This window comes from Passer montanus, unplaced genomic scaffold (assembly GCF_014805655.1).
Source record: "Passer montanus isolate IOZ18808 unplaced genomic scaffold, ASM1480565v1 scaffold3, whole genome shotgun sequence".
In the NCBI taxonomy this organism is placed as follows: Eukaryota; Metazoa; Chordata; class Aves; order Passeriformes; family Passeridae; genus Passer; species Passer montanus.
In genome coordinates, this window is record NW_024367707.1 from 1,489,354 (window position 1) to 1,507,498 (window position 18,145).

Below are 18,145 nucleotides of genomic sequence, written 5' to 3' on the forward strand. Positions count from 1 at the left end.
TTGTCTGAACAACTGGACTCAAAGTGTAACTTTGAGTTACTCAGTGGGCCACCTGAATTTTTATGGAAACCTTGTGAAGTTGTTAAAGAAGGGGCTTTATTAATTTTATCTGGAGGGTCTGTGATTATGGCATGTTCTAGTGTGACAGCAGAGCCAGGCCAGACCTGCAAAAGCCTTTTTCAGGGGCACCACTCTACTTCAGAAAATATTCTGTTTCTCTAGAAAACAGTAATGTATAGAGTTATGAGTTAAACAAAAACAAAAAAAAAAAAAAAAACCAAAAAACTCTGCAGGTAATTTTCCAGATAGGCAAGACTTATAACCTTGCACATATTTGCTGCTTTTGCAAGCTCCATTTTGAAAATACAGATTCATTGTTCCTTCTTGAAGTTAACAAAATGTCTCTTGCCAGGTTAGCTTAAAAATTAAGTCAACATGGTTCCATTACTGCTTTAGAAACTAAGCCACAAAGCCTGGGAATTAAAGATGTGCAATGCAGGTGCTGCTTTGCTTTTGACTAAAGACTTCTTATTTATTTTAGAAGAATTTTAGGAAAAAAAGTTTAGGGAAAATATGGAATACTTCAGGAAAAAAGCTGCTGGGTGGGGCAAGTTTTCATGGATTTGAATGTGGTATTCTGATTCCAGACTGTTGCAGCCCAACAGTGATGGCTTGTGCAAGACTGGTTCAGGAAATTATTACTCCCTACTTTTGAGCCATTCAGTTAAATCCAATGATTTTGCAAGATGGAAGTTGCTTTTGGCAGTACCCTGTGTGCTGGGGAGTGCCTGGTGTGACTGCCCACTGTCAGTTCCACGTGGAGGAGCCCCCTGAGCCCCCAGGAATGGGGAGAGTGACACAAGCACACTTTCCAGGTGGGTGATGGGAGTAAGCAGAGTCTGAGAAGACTTTGTAGAGAAGAACTTGTGCTTTATGGGAGCTGGTGAATCCCTCCCTCTAATTAAGTTTCTGTATGTGCCTTGCTTTGCTTCATGGTGAGATCTGTGGTGGTGGAGAGCCTTGGGTGACTTTCATCACCACAGATCCTGAAGCCTCATGGCTTGGTTGCTGTTCCAGGTAACTGATTTTGCATTTCCCCCAGCCTCCCTTTGTCTCAAAACTGATTGTTCATAAACCAGACATCTTTTATCTTTTTTGATGCCGGGCATCCTCGCTGGCTGTGATTGTGTGCTCCCAAATGTGCAGGATCCGCTGTGAGGGTCATCCCATGGCAGCGCAGCAATAGCAGGGAGTTACACTAAATATGGCTACATTATTTCAGTATTCTGCATGGGACTGAATAATCTGTGCACCAAGGAGGGAAATGCAGATGTTTTCATGAGCTATAAAAACTACCAAGTGTGTGGAATTCCCACGTGGTGGTGCCTGGCTTTAAAAATGAAAGGGAGTTGATTGCAGCAATGAATGCAGAGTGTGTAAATGTTTCCCAGTAGTTTTCAAAGCTGTTCCTTAAAACTGGAAGTGAAAGATAAACACTTTGCTCTTTTTCCAGCTCACAAATTCTACTGGCATCACATTTGTTCTAGAAAGGAAACCGTTTTGAAAGAAATTCTCTGCCCTGACAAATGAGGGAACCTTTTCCATATCCAGAGGAATAACTTACTGATTCCCAGATACTAATTCTGTCTTGTCTGGGTTTTTGTAGCTTCTGCAGAAGTTCAGATTGTTGTAAGCTCATGTACTTTTTCAGCTATCACATTTTTCCACCTGCCTTTGCCAGTTGCAGGCAAAGGCCTCTCCAGGCTCCTGTGGGTCACTGCCCTGTGACAGACACACACACGCACGTGTGTCACCTAGATGTGTGTGATTCACCTGTCATTTGCTTATGGGAAGAGTAGTCAACACCTGTGGAAGAGGTCAACACTTGTGCTGTGCCATTAGGATTCAGAAATCCCAGCACACTCTGCCATGGGCTCTTCTCATGGTCCTGGTCACTTCTCAGAGCATTTGCTTCTCTGTCTCTGATTTTGGGGCAGCCAATCTGAACTACTCCTTTTGAAACTGTGCAGATTTAAGAGTTTAGTGACAGAATTTGTGAAGAACTACAGCCAGTTGCTATTTTTATTGATAATATTCAGTATTGAGGTGTGAGAAGAGTAAGGTGATAGTGAGGAACATCAAAAGAAAGATGTGTTGGTACTTTGGTGTAGTTATTAACATTAAATATTGTGTTCAAGACATTGGGATTAACTTCTGCTGGTAGAGGTTATCTTTCCAGGTGGGTCTTATGAAAGCAGAGTAGAGGGAGACAATCAATTCCCTGGACCAGCTGGCCTCTCTTTGATACAGCCCAGGACACCATTTGTTTTCTGGGCTACAAGTGCCCATGGCCAGCTCAAGGCCAGCCTCTGGTCCAGCAGCTCTCCCAAGTCCTTTTCTGCAGCGCTGCTCTCAGTGAGCTCTTCCCCCAGCCTGTACTGCTGCCTGGGATTGTCCAGGCCAGGTGCAGCACCAGCCCTTGGTCTTGTTAAACTGCATGAGATTCCTGTGGTCCCACTGCTCAAGCTTGTCCAGGTCCCTCCTGTCCTTCAGGTTTGTCACCTGCATCACTCAGCCTGGTGTCATCTGCAACATGCTGGGGGGACACTTGATCACCAAGTTTGCCATTATTGTCACAGAGCCCTTATTGCCCTAGTCCCAAAAGCCGTGAAAAACAGATAAAATATAAGTTATACTTTCATTATTTTGTAATAAAGAAATGGTGATTAAACAGCCTAGTTTTCTGTCTGTTTTCCTCTTTTCTTTCCTACTCAAGGGCATGCACAGCACAATGCAGTTCGTTAGCTCAGGGATGATTCTCAGGAATGTGCCAACATAAACATCCTACCACATAGTATGTTCAGTTTGCCACCATTTCAAATATCAGGAATTAAAAGTCTGTAGCAGATTAAGCCCCTTCTTGTGCTGTAGGAAGAGATGGAATCTAGATTAAGGCCCTAAATGTCACACCTTCACTGAAAAAAACTTTTCACTTTTTTTATTTTTCCTTATTTCTTGATTTTTTTATTTTTTTTTTTTAGGTAAGGCTGCCAGATGTGCTGCACTAATTCTGAAAGGTGCACTAGTAGCAGTAAATCTATATGATTTGGTTTTGCTCATCAGCTTTGACAGGAGAAGGTGCTGATAAAATCTAAAACTCCTTCAAGACAAATTTCATCTTCAGGTCACATTTATTCCCACAATGCAATAGTTCAGAATTTCTAACAGGTTAATCCCAAAGCCCTTTTCTAAAATTTCAGACATTCCCTACAAAGAGCAACAATATTACTTGAGTGCTGAAACAGTGCCCTGTTCCTCCCAGGAGGAGAAATGGGAAGAGTAAGAGGTAAGATCTCCAGCTCTATGGCCATGGGAGCAGTTAAAATCTGCTCTGCATCCACCACTTTTATCATCCCTGACAGATTTTGAAAGCAAAACCAATATGAATGAGTCTCAGTTTACATCGGTGTCATGCACGGGCCTCTCCAAGGTAATTTGTTCTTTTGTTTCTCACTTTCCAATATACAGAGTTTTGCAATTGCTGTGGTGCTGTTCCACTGCTCTGAATTTAACAGAGCAGTGGAATGTTAAATCACTGAATTTAACAAAGAAAAGTTCCTTACAAAGGGAGTATCCATGACATGAACCACAAGATGGGTACTCATATCTGTTTTGGTTTTCTTTTCATCTGATAAAAAGATATTGACAGTTTCACCTGATCTTTACCTGCCCTGCTAGCAGGATGTTTGGGAGTGTAGATGTGTGTGTACACAAATATGAAATAATCCACTTCAGTGGATTGGAGCTGGTCCCAGAGGGGCTGATCGCTTGCAAACACTGAATTGACCACCTCAGAGCTGAGCAGGTTAAAGCACATTGTTCTGGGCATTGTCCAAAGCCTGTGAAACACTGACAGCCTGGGCCATCCACCACCTCTCCAGGAGGGCTGGGGCAGGTTTTGACCACCCTTTCAGTGAAAGAAAAAGCCTCCTAATACCATGCCTAAATCTCTTCTAGTAGTTTTGAACCACTTCCACTGACACATCAGTGTCCACAGTGAGCTGCAGGACCTAAGAACTATCAGTAAAAGATTTCTTGAATTGGAAAGGTCTTGCAGCTGTCCAGAGATTTACCTGGGCAAAGTAATTTAAAGGAATTGAAGCCCTAGAGATGAACTTAGACAATTGCTCTGCTGCATCCCCTGGGTCCTGAAGGTGTCTAAAACCAATCAGCATTTCTACTTGTGCCCAAACACTTGATCCAAATAAACCAGAATGGCCTGAAAAAAATTGGTGAAGGGTGGTGTGAGTGTCTAGTGAAACCTGATCATTGCAGTGTTTGTGTAACAGCCTGAAAGTCAGGGAAAGGAGGATACAGCAACTGCTCTTAACTTCTTGTTCAGTTCTATACTGCAGAGAAACCAACTTTTTGCCTTCTGGGAACTGACTTCTGGTGCTTATAGTGTGTATATTGTTTGTGTTCTCAGCATCTGAGACTGCAGTGGGCATTAATCTGTGAGCCAGGCCCAGCCACTGCTAAGGCAGTTACCGATATTTGCTTGTAACACCAAAGCTGCCACTCAGCCAAAGCTTTCCATTCTAAATCCTGGCAAAGCCACACATTACAAGGGTAAATTTCTGGGATATGACAAAGTGCACCTCGATAATGTCATGGAATAAATTTAGATTCAGAGATAGGCATCATGTCTGTAGGTATGAGGCTGTCAAGGTGATGTCTTGTCTTTCTGGGGGCTTAGTGGTCAGTTTTACTGAATTTCATGAAGATCCACATGCATGGCCCCTGTGCAGAGCAAACCTGCTGATATCATCAGTCCTTTGCTAGAGGCAGTAAAATTACCAGTACAAAAATGCTGAGCACCCTTCTCTGGAGGTCAGCCCTGCTGCTGTGTCACTTGTTAAAGCTGAGATAAGCCATAAGCCAAAGGAACGCCTGGAAAGCTTTTCTTTCCCTCTCTCCCGAGCAGACTCATCACACATTTCCATTAATCCTGAGCTGGGATAATGAAGTACTTTCCTGACAGAACAAAGGAAGGAAGCTATTTTTGAGCAGTTCAGCAGTTGCCCTCCAAGAGGACAGCATCAAAGCCAACACATTCCCACGATGTCCTCTGCCAGCAGCAGTGCTGCTGCTGCTCCCCTGGAAGGGGTGAACCACAGGAACAAACCCTGCTCTGGCCCAGTGTCACTCACCAGGAGCTGAGCCCAAACCTGCCACAATCCTGGTGTGACTCCAGCCATGGCATAGGGCACCCTGTCAGAAAACACCATCACTGCTTTCCTGATCAGTCCTATGCACCAAAATTAATTCTGTACAGTCTTCATCTCAGTGCAAGCTCTTGGGCAGCTGCTGGAGGAAATCATTGGGAACAAGTCATAGTTCATGATTAAAAACACCTGCATCAACTTCTTTTAGAAGTTGATGCAGGTGTTTTTAGGTGCTATTAGAAAAATCCACTAACGACTGCCAATATATTGTGAATTAACTACTTTATAGAATTACAGAATCATAGAATATCCTGATTTGGAAGGGACTTACAAGGGTCATCCAAGGCCAGTTCCTTATGATTTACATATGTTAACTGGTTAAAGAAAAGGTTCAGTACACATAATACAAGCCTTGAAAATAAAGGAAATCAGCCTTTCCTACATCAAAACTAGAAACGAAAAAATTACCATTATTAATGTACTGAGGTAAAAGAAAACACGACCCCCCTCTGTGGACAGATAAAATATGCCTAGCTGGTCATTACCATTTATCGTGAAATTAAAATAGGTAAATGCAAAGTCTTAATAAATACAGAAAAGCAAGGTAAAAGATGTTTGCCTTCAGTCCATTCAAATTGAATTATCCCCCACACTGGATATGCATCAACTCAGCCAAAACCAGCTGTGAAATTGCTAGGACTGAGCCTGTGTAGAGCAGCCCCAATTTAACTATTATTTTATTAGCGCATGAGTTTATACTCACAAGAAATCTTGTCTTCACTGTCAAGCCCGTAATGACATTTTTCACACTGAAGCAGAGCCTCCTGCACAAAACTGATTTCATTAAAATTTTTAGGGTAAGGTACAAGGAGAAGATTTCAAAACCAAGCTACAAAGGAAAACAAAAAATCTGCCTCCCTCCAAAACTTCTGCAAGAATCCCGTTTGTCACAGGCATGCCCTCTCTATTACTGCCCCAAATTAGAGCCTTGGGGTAAATAAAACAGCAGTCTCACAGGTTTTAACAGTATTTTGTCTCATGTTATCTGAAGGTATCTGAATTCAGGATACTCATGTAATTCTGCCTGAAACAACTTAGAACACAAGCAAAACATTTACTGAGAGCTGCCTAGTGCTGATTTGGATGTGTGACAACTCCTAAGGTTCTTTACAGGAATATTTATGAGAATGCAAGGTGCAGAGTGGCCAGCAGTCAATGTTCTGTGTGCATTCCTGGAATATCTGAACTGCAGCACTTACAGAGATTACAACACAGAGTAAAAGGGTATTAGCCTGGAACACACAGGTCTCTTTATTTATAGAAGCCAATTTTATTTAGCAGGAAAATATGGAATAAATCAGCTTTAATATTAATGCAAGTTCTGATTTTCAGCACTAAAGCACATTTTCAATAATGGAAAATTAAGGGAAGAGTATTAATGGAAAAAGTCTTTTTGTTTCATCTGCTCAGTTCTCTTTTCAATGACAAAAATAGGTTTTGTCCACATCTACAGATTTCAGTGCTTCCTTTTCATTCTATTTGTTACTTGCTTTGACAGCTTGCACTGTGTACATTAAGAAAGGCAGCAAAAGTTGGTGCCAAAACACAGAGGTTACTTCATCTTGTAAACACAATGACAAGACATTTAGAGCAAGGGTGAATGTCATCAATGGAAATAGCAAATACCTACAAGTCCATTTATTCCCCCTTTCATCCTGACAGGAATAATTACTGTTTAAAGCTCTCTACCTGAAGACCTATAATCTTCAGAAGAAATCAACAGAATAATCACATCTTTCAAAACTGGAAGAAATTAAACTGTACAACCTAAATTTTCCCCACTTTGTCTGGCAAAACCTGTCAATAATATAAGAGGAAGCAGTTGTCTGATTAAAAGAGCAAAAGAAGCTGTTTTTTCACAAAGAGAAAATATCTTCAGAGCAGATGCTAGGTAAATTACAGACATTAGACACTGGAAGAATATAAAAGATGCTAGGGTTGAGTTTCAGGTTCACTGTAACTCTCTTTTACTGCAGCTCACAGAATTCTTAAAGCAGACACTCATCACCAAGCTCTTGTCAAATAATCCCTATCTGCAGGGAAAATTTAAAAGTATTTTTTTGGAAGAAAGCCTGAATACCATCTCTTTTAACTGGGGCACCAAAACCTGAAATAAAAACAACTGAATAAATTATAGACACCATGCTATTTTTAACATCCCTATCACCTTTTACCTGCAAAAAAAGAAGGACCAATGAGGGCAGGGGTTTTGGGGCATGGGGGTTTTATTTATTTATTTATTTTTCTGATCTTCACAAAGCCCCAAAATAACAAAGGATTACTTTAACCAGTTTAGTCTTGCTCTACTCACAGGAACCAGGTGGAGCCAAGCAGAGTCGGGGGTCTGACCCACTCTGGTGCTGCTCAACCCTTCACAGCACATTCCCCTTAATCTCATTCACAGAGTCAGCTTTTCCAGGAAATTTATTATGAACTGTCATGGTGTTAATTTATCATTCCCTAAACAATTCCTGGTTTTTACCACAACACAATCATTTGATCTCTGTTGAGGGAAAGGGTTATCTGGAGCAGTTTGTCATGATCTTGGGAGGCTATTAGAGGAAAAACTGAAAAGTTGTAAAGCATAAGGAGACAGAAGGCTTAACTTGGAGATTTCCTTGTTCTTTATGTCCTACTGTATGTTTGATATTCGAAGAAAATATTGTCTTCCTCATGAAGCAATAGAAGAAAATAAAAGGGCTAAGAAAAAGTACTCATAAAGCAGAGAAGGCACTGAAGTGAGGTACTGAAAAAGAGACAGAGTTGTTTGGTTTTTTCCAAGCACTTAAGTTTAGACTGTAATTAAACAGAAGGCAGGCTGGCAAGCTAATAAAGAGAAGTTGTAAAATAAACATTGCACAACGGGCATTTTGGCTACTGCTGCTACAACAGGGCTGCACATTGTCCTTTGGCAGGAGGATCCATGTGGGAAACCCAGGAGTGAACAGCCCAAGCCCTGAAAACCCTCACACAAATGCAGAGGTTGTCCAATTTCCTCAGGGGAGGGGGAAATTTTTAACCATTGGGACAGTATTTGTTTTCTTTTACAGAACCTCTGGTTAGTCCAGAGTTTATTTATACAAAGTCCAACATGTAAATGCCATGGGTTTTACATAAAATTGTAATAAAGAGGGTCACAAACCTGCTAATGATGCAATGCTGGGCAATGATTAACTGAAAAGCCAAAGTAAATTAATAAATTATTTGTTAGGCTGGAAAAATAATCTTCTTTTCAAACAGAAAGGATGATGTATGAACCCTCACAGACAGCAACAGAAACATCAGGCTTGTTGTCTGACAGCCAGGACTGTTCTCCCTCGCATACTACGAGGAACTAATGGTTTTCCAAAAATAAATGTTCACTGTGATCTTGAGTGACAAATATGTAGCTTTTGAGGGTGATAAAAGTCCTCAGCTTTTCAGGGCTCTTCTCTTTGATTCAGTAATGACCTGCTTGTGCCTTTCAAAGGATAAATATAGCATAAAAATCAATACCGAGATACAGAAATTTTGGGTACCTTTCCCATTATTGATTAAACTCTTTTCACAAATTGAGGCAATGTAACATTTATTACATTTACATTTTTCAAACTTCTTTTTCTTTTTTTTTTCCCTGAAAAATTCTTACCCCAGTTTTGCCATCCTGTCCTTACATTTACTGGATTCACTTTGCTTCAGGCCCTTTATATTTCAGAGAGCCAGTGATGTGAGATACACACTGAGATTTCCCCTACTTCTATTTGATCTATTTTTACCAGGTCTCCTGGAAGGACTTGAGAGGCTGGTGCTGGATCTGCATATTCATTGTTCTCATTCATCAAGGAGCTCAGACCTCCTGTCCCTCCTGGGGAGAAGGACTAAGCATGCAAATTGTTCAAAGCTGATTTTTTATTCTGGAAACACACACCTACTTCTTTCTCACTAAAGCTGATGATAATGTTAAAATACAGTTAAATTCCTTTTCTGAATGAAGACATTTCCCTGGATCAGAGCTATTATATCCAGCACTTTGTCCTGGGTATTTTTTTTTTTTTTAATTTGCCTGTCCTTAAAGAAAAAAAATGAACTGTGAGGAAAAACTGAAATCCTTTGCTGTCCTCCAGCTAAAAGATGGTAAAAACACAAGATGAAGTACAACAAAAGTAATGACTAGACATCTTTTGATTTACAGATATTTATCTTAAATAATGATTAAATCATAAATAAAATAAACTATTCCTTTATAGGTTTTTTATGAGGTTCTATCAAATGGCATCAATAGTTTTTTTTAGTTGCAAAATCAAATTTCAAATAGAGATGCAACAGCAGATACCAACAAACAGATGCCCTTGCTTTAAACTCCAGCTTCATTCCATAGAAAAGATGCATCTATGTTTCAGTGCTGGAGAAAAGGAGTTTACAAATTGCCAGGAAATCTTTGATGTATCTTGTAGAATTTAAAGTCATGGAATCATAGAATGGTTTAGGTTGGAAAGGGCCTTAAAGGTCACCCACTTCCAGCTCTCCTCTCCTGGGCAGGGATGCCACTCACTGTCCCAGGCTGCTCAGGGCCCCCAAGCCTGGCCTTGGGCACTTCCAGGGATGTGGCACCCACAGCTTCTCTGGGCAACCTGTGCCCGTGCCTCACCATCCTCACAGTGAAGAATTTCTTCCTAACCTCTGCTCTAAATCTGCCTTTTTTCACTTTAAAACCACTGCCCTTTGTCCTGTTGCTCTGCCCCCATATAAAAAGTTCCTCCCTCTCCTTTTGATAAGCCTATTTAAGATACTGGAATGTCACACTGAAATCTCCCTGATCTTTTTCTTCTCCAGGCTGAAAAGCTAATAACTTTCTTCCTCTTAAAATCAAAGTAAAACTCTTCCTGAGTTGCATTTACCAAGAGCACAAGAAGAAAAAATTTCCCTAAGCTTATTAATATAAGAACAGAACTACTGTCCAGTAAATGCAGAATCTGTAGCACTGTTTGAGGCTCGTGCTTGGGCAGGAGCAGGGTAAATCCTCTGTGCACCACTGCTGTGGGAGGTCCATGTCAGGCAGAAAGGTGAGGGATTGACAGCTCCTTCTTCATTTAGGCACCAGACCATCATCATCCTCCCACCAGCAGCCCTCAACTCTGCTTTGCCAAGACACCTGAAGCAAAGGTGGAACGGGTGCACACCCACCCTCACCAGGGACACTCCCAGCCTGCTGAAGATGTGGGATGTCTGGTGATGCCAGGCAGTGGGAAGTGCCACCAGGGTCAGCGACCCCAGCGCTGCACAGAAGCCACACAACAACTCTTGTGCCGGTGGCCATGCACAGGATTTTCTGGGAGCAGAGCTCCTAAAGCCTCCAGTGGATTAATTTATCACTTCTACTTCCACTCTCTGCACTTCATCTTTCGTTTCGGGGTGTAACCAAACTGTGGCTCCTGCCCCCACTGCATTATCCCAGATGACTCCCAGTGGTGTTTCCAGCAGCTGCCCAGAGCTGCAAGCAGAGTGTGAGGTAAGGGAAATGTGGGATGCACACTGAGATAAGGGAAAGGGGCAAACCCTGCTGGAGGGCAGCGTTTCTTTGTCTTCACAAATGGATTCAGCACTGACAGCTACACCCAGCCTAAGGGGCTTCTCTCTGCCAATGGCCCCAGTGGCAGCTGTAACCACCGAGGCCACCAGGGAGTCCGCTGCAGGCAGGGTGTCAGATAAGGGAAATGTGGGATGCACACTGAGATAAGGGAAAGGGGCAAACCCTGCTGGAGGGCAGCGTTTCTTTGTCTTCACAAATGGATTCAGCACTGACAGCTACACCCAGCCTAAGGGGCTTCTCTCTGCCAATGGCCCCAGTGGCAGCTGTAACCACCGAGGCCACCAAGGAGTCCCCAAAATATCCTGAGTCATAGGATTCCACTGTGACATTCCCTGCCCTGGGGGAGATACTGAACCTTTCTGCCTGAAGGAAGGTCCAGTATAATCCACGTGCTTTGGGCACTTGGAACAGCCAGCACTGGACAGGTCCAGAGGAGGACCCAAACTCAAACAGGAGGACCAGTCCTTCCACAGGACCACAGCTTTCACCACGACTCCTTAATTGCACTGTGACCACCACAGAGCTCACCCTGCTCAACAGGGTGCCAGTCTGTACTCTGACTCCGTGGGTTTAAGCCAGTTTTTCTGCATCATTGCATTTATTGTAACTCTATTATATTGTAACGCTGACCTGAAATCTCTGTCAAGGTGTTTGTGTCGGGCCCATTTCTCCCAATGGTTTATTTTCAAACCAGCACACTTAGTTATGGGAAGGAGAAAAAAATGTTTTTGGGCACTGCCAAAGTGCTCTTACTGGGGCAAACATTTCATTAGATCTATTCATGGCCCAGTCAAAACCTAGGCACGTGCCCACATCCCCAAAACTTCCTCACTTATTTCCACTTTCTGTAATTTAGTTATGGGAAGGAGAAAAAAATGTTTCTGGGCACTGCCAAAGTGCTCTTACTACTGAGGAAAATAAGGAGAAAGCATCCTGTCTTGATCTCAGTTCATAGTCTTGGTAACTACTGGGGCAAGCATTTCATTAGATCTACTCATGGCCCAGTCAAAAGCTAGGCACGTGCCCACATCCCCAAAACTTCCTCACTTATTTCCACTTTCTGTAATGAAGCTTCAGTGGTTGAAAATGAGCAGAGAAGTTATTCAGATGTAAATTTTGTTATTCATGAGCAAAGAAGACCTGAGCAAACCCCAAAGACATTTAGGGACTCAATCAACAGCCCACTATAAAATACTTATCCCTAAGGAGTTAAGTGAGCATCACTCGGGTGATTTTAAATGACTATTCAGGGCTTGGAGTAGAAGTGTTCCCCGCAAAAGTTTTTTCTAAGCATCAATTAAATTCTGGGGTTTTAACTGCATTTGGGGTATTTCAGACAAGCTTTGCTCATTAGCCCCATGAGCAGGAAGAGAATGGAGGTTATTTTGAAATCAAAATGATCATGCAAGGAAAAGCACACTGGCTCAACACTTAATCTGGAGCTGATAGCTCATCACAATTAGTAGGTAATAGATCTGTGACAGAATATTAAATAATACAAGTCCCACCATGCAGTCTGGAAAGCACAATAATTGCCAGGTGTTTGTGTATTCATCCACCTACTCACATTTTGATTTTAGAATAATTTGTGAACTTCTTGCTTTCTAATAAAGAACTGCTGTATTCACTTTCCTGTGCCCCCACCACAAAAAAAAAATCAAACTACAAATTTTCAATGATTCATTGTTACAGATCAAATCCCAAAAAGCACAAAGTACCATTTAATTTTATAAGGGAGTAGAAAATAAAAAAAACACCTATTTGACATATTACAACTGTATGAAGCACTATAACTGTAAGATTTTCTTTCAACACTTCACAAAGGGAGGCAATGGAAAAATAATAAACTTCAAGTAGAATAATCCGGACCTACTCACACTACATCACAGAGAAAAAGAAAAGTCATGTAAAGAGAAGATAATCCCTTGATACCCAACAGACTTTCTGTCTGAGAGCTGTCTTCCAAAGTCCAATTAGAGGACAAAAACATGCTGCCAAGTCCAACAACACAAATACTACATGACTTGAAAAATATATTTATCTTCTCCTTGAAAAGAGGTGAAAAGGAGAAATTATAAAATACATACATATACACATAACTATACCTGCAACTGATACCTTTAATCAGAACTCTAAGCACTGAGAAACCAGTATTAAAATAATTAAAGTTAACAAGGGTAATCCTCTTAAGTGGAAAAGTGATCCCTAGGGAAGGAGAAAGTAGAAAAGCAAAACCTCAGTGGCTGAGAAGCCAGTTGTAGTCCCCTGGAGGAAGGGAATAAACCCTTTATCCTGCCTGTGTTCCTTGGATCTGCACCTACCTCATTTGGTAAATGCTCCATCCCTGGGGCACTGGTGAGACCTCATGACTTTCCTCACCAATTAAAGGCTGGCAGTAACAGAGGAGCTGGTGGCAGTGAAGAACATCCACCCCCATCCCTGTGGGATGAGCAATCCATTAATTGAGAATTTTCAACCACAGCTGTATCACTGAAACCTGTTTGGGGCACAGCTGTAAATAATTAAATGCCACAGGCTGTGACTCATTTATTGATCATCCAGGAGTGCCACCAGGGCTTTTTCTAATGCATAAACAAAGGGCAGCAGGGTCTCCTATTGCCAAAGGAATGAGCAGTAGTCAGGAGAAAAGCATCTATCAGGTGGAGGAGTATGGGAGAACAGGGAAGTTCATCTTTAATATAACACTGGGTACAGTAATATCCAGATAACACTGGATCCTGGCCATAGGAGAGAACAAAGAGACACAGGCTGACAATTCTTCTGTTTTGTGACCTTTTCCAGACATATCCTTAACGATGGCATTTTGTCTCTGACTGGAGCTAACCCTGCAAAATCTGGTCTTCAGCTATTGGGCCGCCCCAAAGAAATTCCTCTTTTCTTGACAACAACTCCTTTCTGGGGAGAGCAACAATCAGCAGCTGCTGCAAAAGGCAGAGCCTTTCCCTTGTTTCTCAGAAACCATCAAAATTTCTTTATCTGCAAAGACAAGCACAAAAAAAATAGTAGAGAGAAAGACTAGGCCACATTAAAAAAAAAAAAAAGTTTCTATTTGTCCTTCCTCCTGCCAATGGATCACAGAAAGGAAGATGAACAGATTAAGAGGAAGAAAATGTCCCCTTGGATGTGCAGCACACCGCCTGCCTTGTGCTCCAGCAGTGGCTTTTGGGGCAGGGGCTTTCCAGAGCAGAATGCACAGGGGCTGCAGCCACCATCGTGGAGGCAAGAGTCATTGATGGAAAAGGAGGGAACATAATAAAAAGCCTGTCCTTTTGATATCAAAGTTACAGCTCCACTTGTGGAGGAGTCAGGGGCGTGGCTTTGGGGCAGGGCAAGGGGAGAGCAGGGGCTCTCCAGAGCAGAATGCACAGGGGGCTGCAGCCACCATCGTGGAGGCAAGAGTCATTGATGGAAAAGGAGGGAACATAATAAAAGCCTGTCCTTTTGATATCAAAGTTACAGCTCCACTTGTGGAGGAGTCAGGGGTGAGGGGGTTTGAGCACACGTGATGTAGAAGAGCTTCTCTCGCATTTTTTGCGAGGTGGTTCACACTACAAAAGAAACATAACCCAGAAGAAAAGCACCAGTGCCTTGCTTGACAAGATATAGAAGGAAACCTCCAAAAACCCAGCTTCATTTTGCCAGAAAGCTGTAATTGGGAGTCAGTTAAGTGAGAACAGGGAAAATAAAGCTATAGCTCTGAAAAGGAGGCAGAAAAGAGGAGGAAGTGAAATGGAAGTGCTGAAAGCACCACCTCCACTTTCAAGCCATTAATGATACCCAGCTGTTTTTCACCACTGAGAATATTACTTTCCTCCCTCTGAAAGTTAAGCTAATGCCTTCTATTAAACAGGAAAGAATTTGAAGTGACTAATATCCACTCCTGTGCAGAGAGGTTTTGGCATGGTGTTTTCATCCTCCTTCCTACTCTATCAGCAAAGCAGCAGAGAAAGCCATATTGAGTAGCTTTACACAATTAATACAATTTGTGCACTGGCATTTTCATCAAAATCCTTTTGCCAAGATTTAATTATAAAAGTTGGTGGTTTCCTTTTATGCACTGAAATAATTTTAATTAAAACTTTTGTAGTGCTTTCAGTCCATTTCCTTCACACAATTTATTTGATAAATTTGATAAACCTGAGAAATTGCAGTACTCTGGATTTTTAAATTTGCTTTATTTTTGTCAAAGACCCTGGCAGGTTTCTAAATGCCACCTGGGCAGAGCTGACATGATGTGAATGGCTGAGTGGGAGCTGCCTGTGGCTGCCGTCCTGGCTAAGGACTTGGTCGTTGATCAGACTACACCTATCTGTTTAGGTCCTTCTGTTTGAGAGTGACAGCCCTGAATCCTGGTGTGACCCCAGGTGAATTATTCAGTCCTATTGCAAGCCCAGAGCTTTGCTGCCTTTGAAGGTCCAAAATCATTCCTCAAAGATCCTGAAGTCCTCCCCAAGTACCAGCTTGTGGTGCACACTGGGCACGAGTTTAGGGCCAGCTGCTGGTCCTGCTGCTGTTGGTCTCATTTTGAGTGATTTAAACAGGGTTTGTCCATAGCAGAACAGGGAGAGGAGAGGAGAGGAGAGGAGAGGAGAGGAGAGGATCCAGGATGGTGCCAGGCTGTTTCCTGACAGATGCAGCCACAGGGTGCTGGCACAAAGCCAATGGTGTTTGCCCACCCACTGACAATGGTGTTAAACACTCCTCCATATTCATCCAAAAGGATCTACACAGGGACAAACTGTAATCTCACCACACATCCTCTGCCCAGAAAGACAGCCCAGATTTAATTGGCAGCAAGAATCTTCTTGGGTGATACACGAGGGTAAGAGAGCAAGACTTAGTGTGCTGCCTGTACATGGCTGGCTTTGTGAATGAACAAAGGACTTCTGTTCACCAAACTGCCAAGTGAGTGCCCTTAATTATAAGTGAATTGAGTTTTCTTGAGAAATTAACAGTCAACAAGTGTCTTTTCTTAAATTATAAACAGATGGTACTTTTCAGCAAAAGCAAAATGTGATTAAGAAAGCTCCTCTGTTCAGAAAATACAACCTGTGCTTTAAACTTTTAATCAATCAAAAGCTTCAGATTCAAAGCAGAACTTACCACAATCATGTGGACATGTTTTGTTTTGTTTTGTTTATATTGCAGTTTATAAATTGCACAACTATTTACTATTTCAAGTCACTTGTGTCATTAATTGAATGTTAACCCAGGTGGCACTAGTAAATGATGAAAATGTCAAAGAAGCAAAATGAATATAGGCTTGTTGAAAATGAACATAATAACATAATAAATATCTATGCTAATGACTTCTGTGTAAGAAATATGCATTGCTAAATGATAAGCCCGACACATGGGGCCAGGAATGTAGTTACCTGACTGATAAAACAGTATTTTCACATTTAAGTCAGGACCATATTTCCTTAACATCTGCTCTGGTAAGAAAATGACAGTGGTGACAAATCTATTTTTTGCTCTTTGGAAAATTTCCACCATGTGGGATGCTACTTAAGCTGAATGTAAGGATAAAGGGGACTGAGGAATTGATTGATCTTACCTGTGCACACACCCAAATTGAAGGGATTCTGTTGCTGGGAGCTTTTGTAAACTCTCTGTCAGAAAATTAATTATTTTCTTGCACGATTTGTAAGTTTGTCTTCACTGAAGAAAGATTAGATTAGATTGAATAGACTCTATTTGTTCTTATTTGTTTAAATTAGAAGCATTATGTGACTTGCCCTGAAAAACCAGCTGCTGAAATTGCTCTGATAACAGCCTGGTTTAGTTCAGGCCCAAGATGCCAAGGGCAGCTCTGCAAAAGCCTTTCTGAATGCAGAGAACCAAGGCAGCAGTAGAGCAGTTCTGTGGTGCTGATACAGAGGTTTAGATCAGTGCCCACCCCAATGCCCACAAAGGCAGGGAGAGCACAGCAGTGCCATCCTGTGTGGGCTGTGCAGGCACCAGGACAGCAGAGCATCCTCCTGGCCATGGGCAGCACAGCTCTGCTGGCCAGGGGCACTGTGGGGGCCTGGCTCCAGCATGAGCCTGGGAAAGAGAGGGAGTGTTTGAATTTATACAAATGCAGTGCATCAAACACTTATTTTTTTCCACTCCCAAATGCTGTTTTCCAGAAGCACTACTCTGTTCGTGACATGATGTAAGCCAGACCTGTCAAAAAAAATCCTTAAGATACCCTGAACCCCAACAAACACTCAATGTTTATCAGACTTTGGCAGAACTCCTGTTTAGCTCATCCCTTTTGCTAGCTGGAGCTACACGGATGTCCAGCAAGAGAAGGGATAGGTGATAGAGGTGGAAAAAGGAGTACATGGTCTGAAAATGTGCTTTGGAAGTAGGATGTTACCTGGCATCTGTGTGTGATTCCATATGCCCTAAGAATGTCACACATTCTGTCAATACAGCAGCAGGGTGAGGGGACAGATGGAGAAACCCCAGCTCCTTGATCCTGCTCTCAAACAGAAATGTTTTTACTGACACCAAGTCCAGACAGAGTGATGGAGTAGATAAGCAAACCCAAAATAACAAACCAACAACTTCTAGCAGACTTCTGAACATGTCTGTGTTGTTTACAGTGCCAGAAGAGAACGAGAGAGAGGTACCTTGGAGGCGTGTCTGCAAAGGTCGTGGCTCAGTGTCATTTCAGCCCCATGTCTTATGCTCTACAAAACCTCTAACTTCAAAATAAAAGAGAAGCAAGAGATCCATGGGTCTCACATCCATTTTGCTCATTATGGAACATCAGTCTAGGCAGTGTCCAAAATGAAATATCCATTGAGAGAAAGAAATTTCTAATTATACTTCAATGGATATGGACTACTAGATCTGTGTGTAACCTTGGTGCTGGAACTTCCTGATTTTTACGTGGAAATTCATAATATGAACAATCTTAAAGGAATAGCTGTAAACAAGAATTACCACACCACTTATTTTTTGTAATTTTTATTATGAAAGACTTCAATGTCTTTCCTCATAAGTGTTTAGTACCACATGTTTAGTGCAAACTAGTTTGGCAGTGCTGATCTATAGTGTGTAAGTGAGCTGCCCGCATGCTGATGTTATCTTTGTTTCTATTGTAAGGTAGTACAGCTGTGACTCATGTTTCTGCATAAATATTTAAATCATGATTTCAACATTTTCATTTTGACAATACTGTGCCAAATGCTGCTGTGATAGTTTCAACAGATTTTGAAAAGCAAGTGGGAATAACTGATTGGCTTTCTTTAACAAAGCTGTAATGAACGCTTCCAAC

At 41.9% G+C, this 18,145-nt stretch overlaps 1 long non-coding RNA gene across 3 annotated transcripts; it reads right to left on the bottom strand.

Annotated features, from left to right (window-relative positions):
• Nucleotides 1–286: 286 nt before the first annotated feature.
• Nucleotides 287–13,325, bottom strand: LOC120504737. Of its 3 annotated transcripts, none has more exons than XR_005628099.1 (3): nucleotides 13,176–13,325; nucleotides 5,989–6,059; nucleotides 287–2,596 (listed from the first exon to the last, which is right to left on the bottom strand). It is a non-coding gene; the product is annotated as an uncharacterized LOC120504737 (long non-coding RNA). The 3 variants fall into 3 exon arrangements; XR_005628100.1 differs by having other exon boundaries at nucleotides 287–5,364; XR_005628101.1 differs by having other exon boundaries at nucleotides 287–5,367.
• Between the last annotated feature and the right edge of the window lie 4,820 nt (nucleotides 13,326–18,145).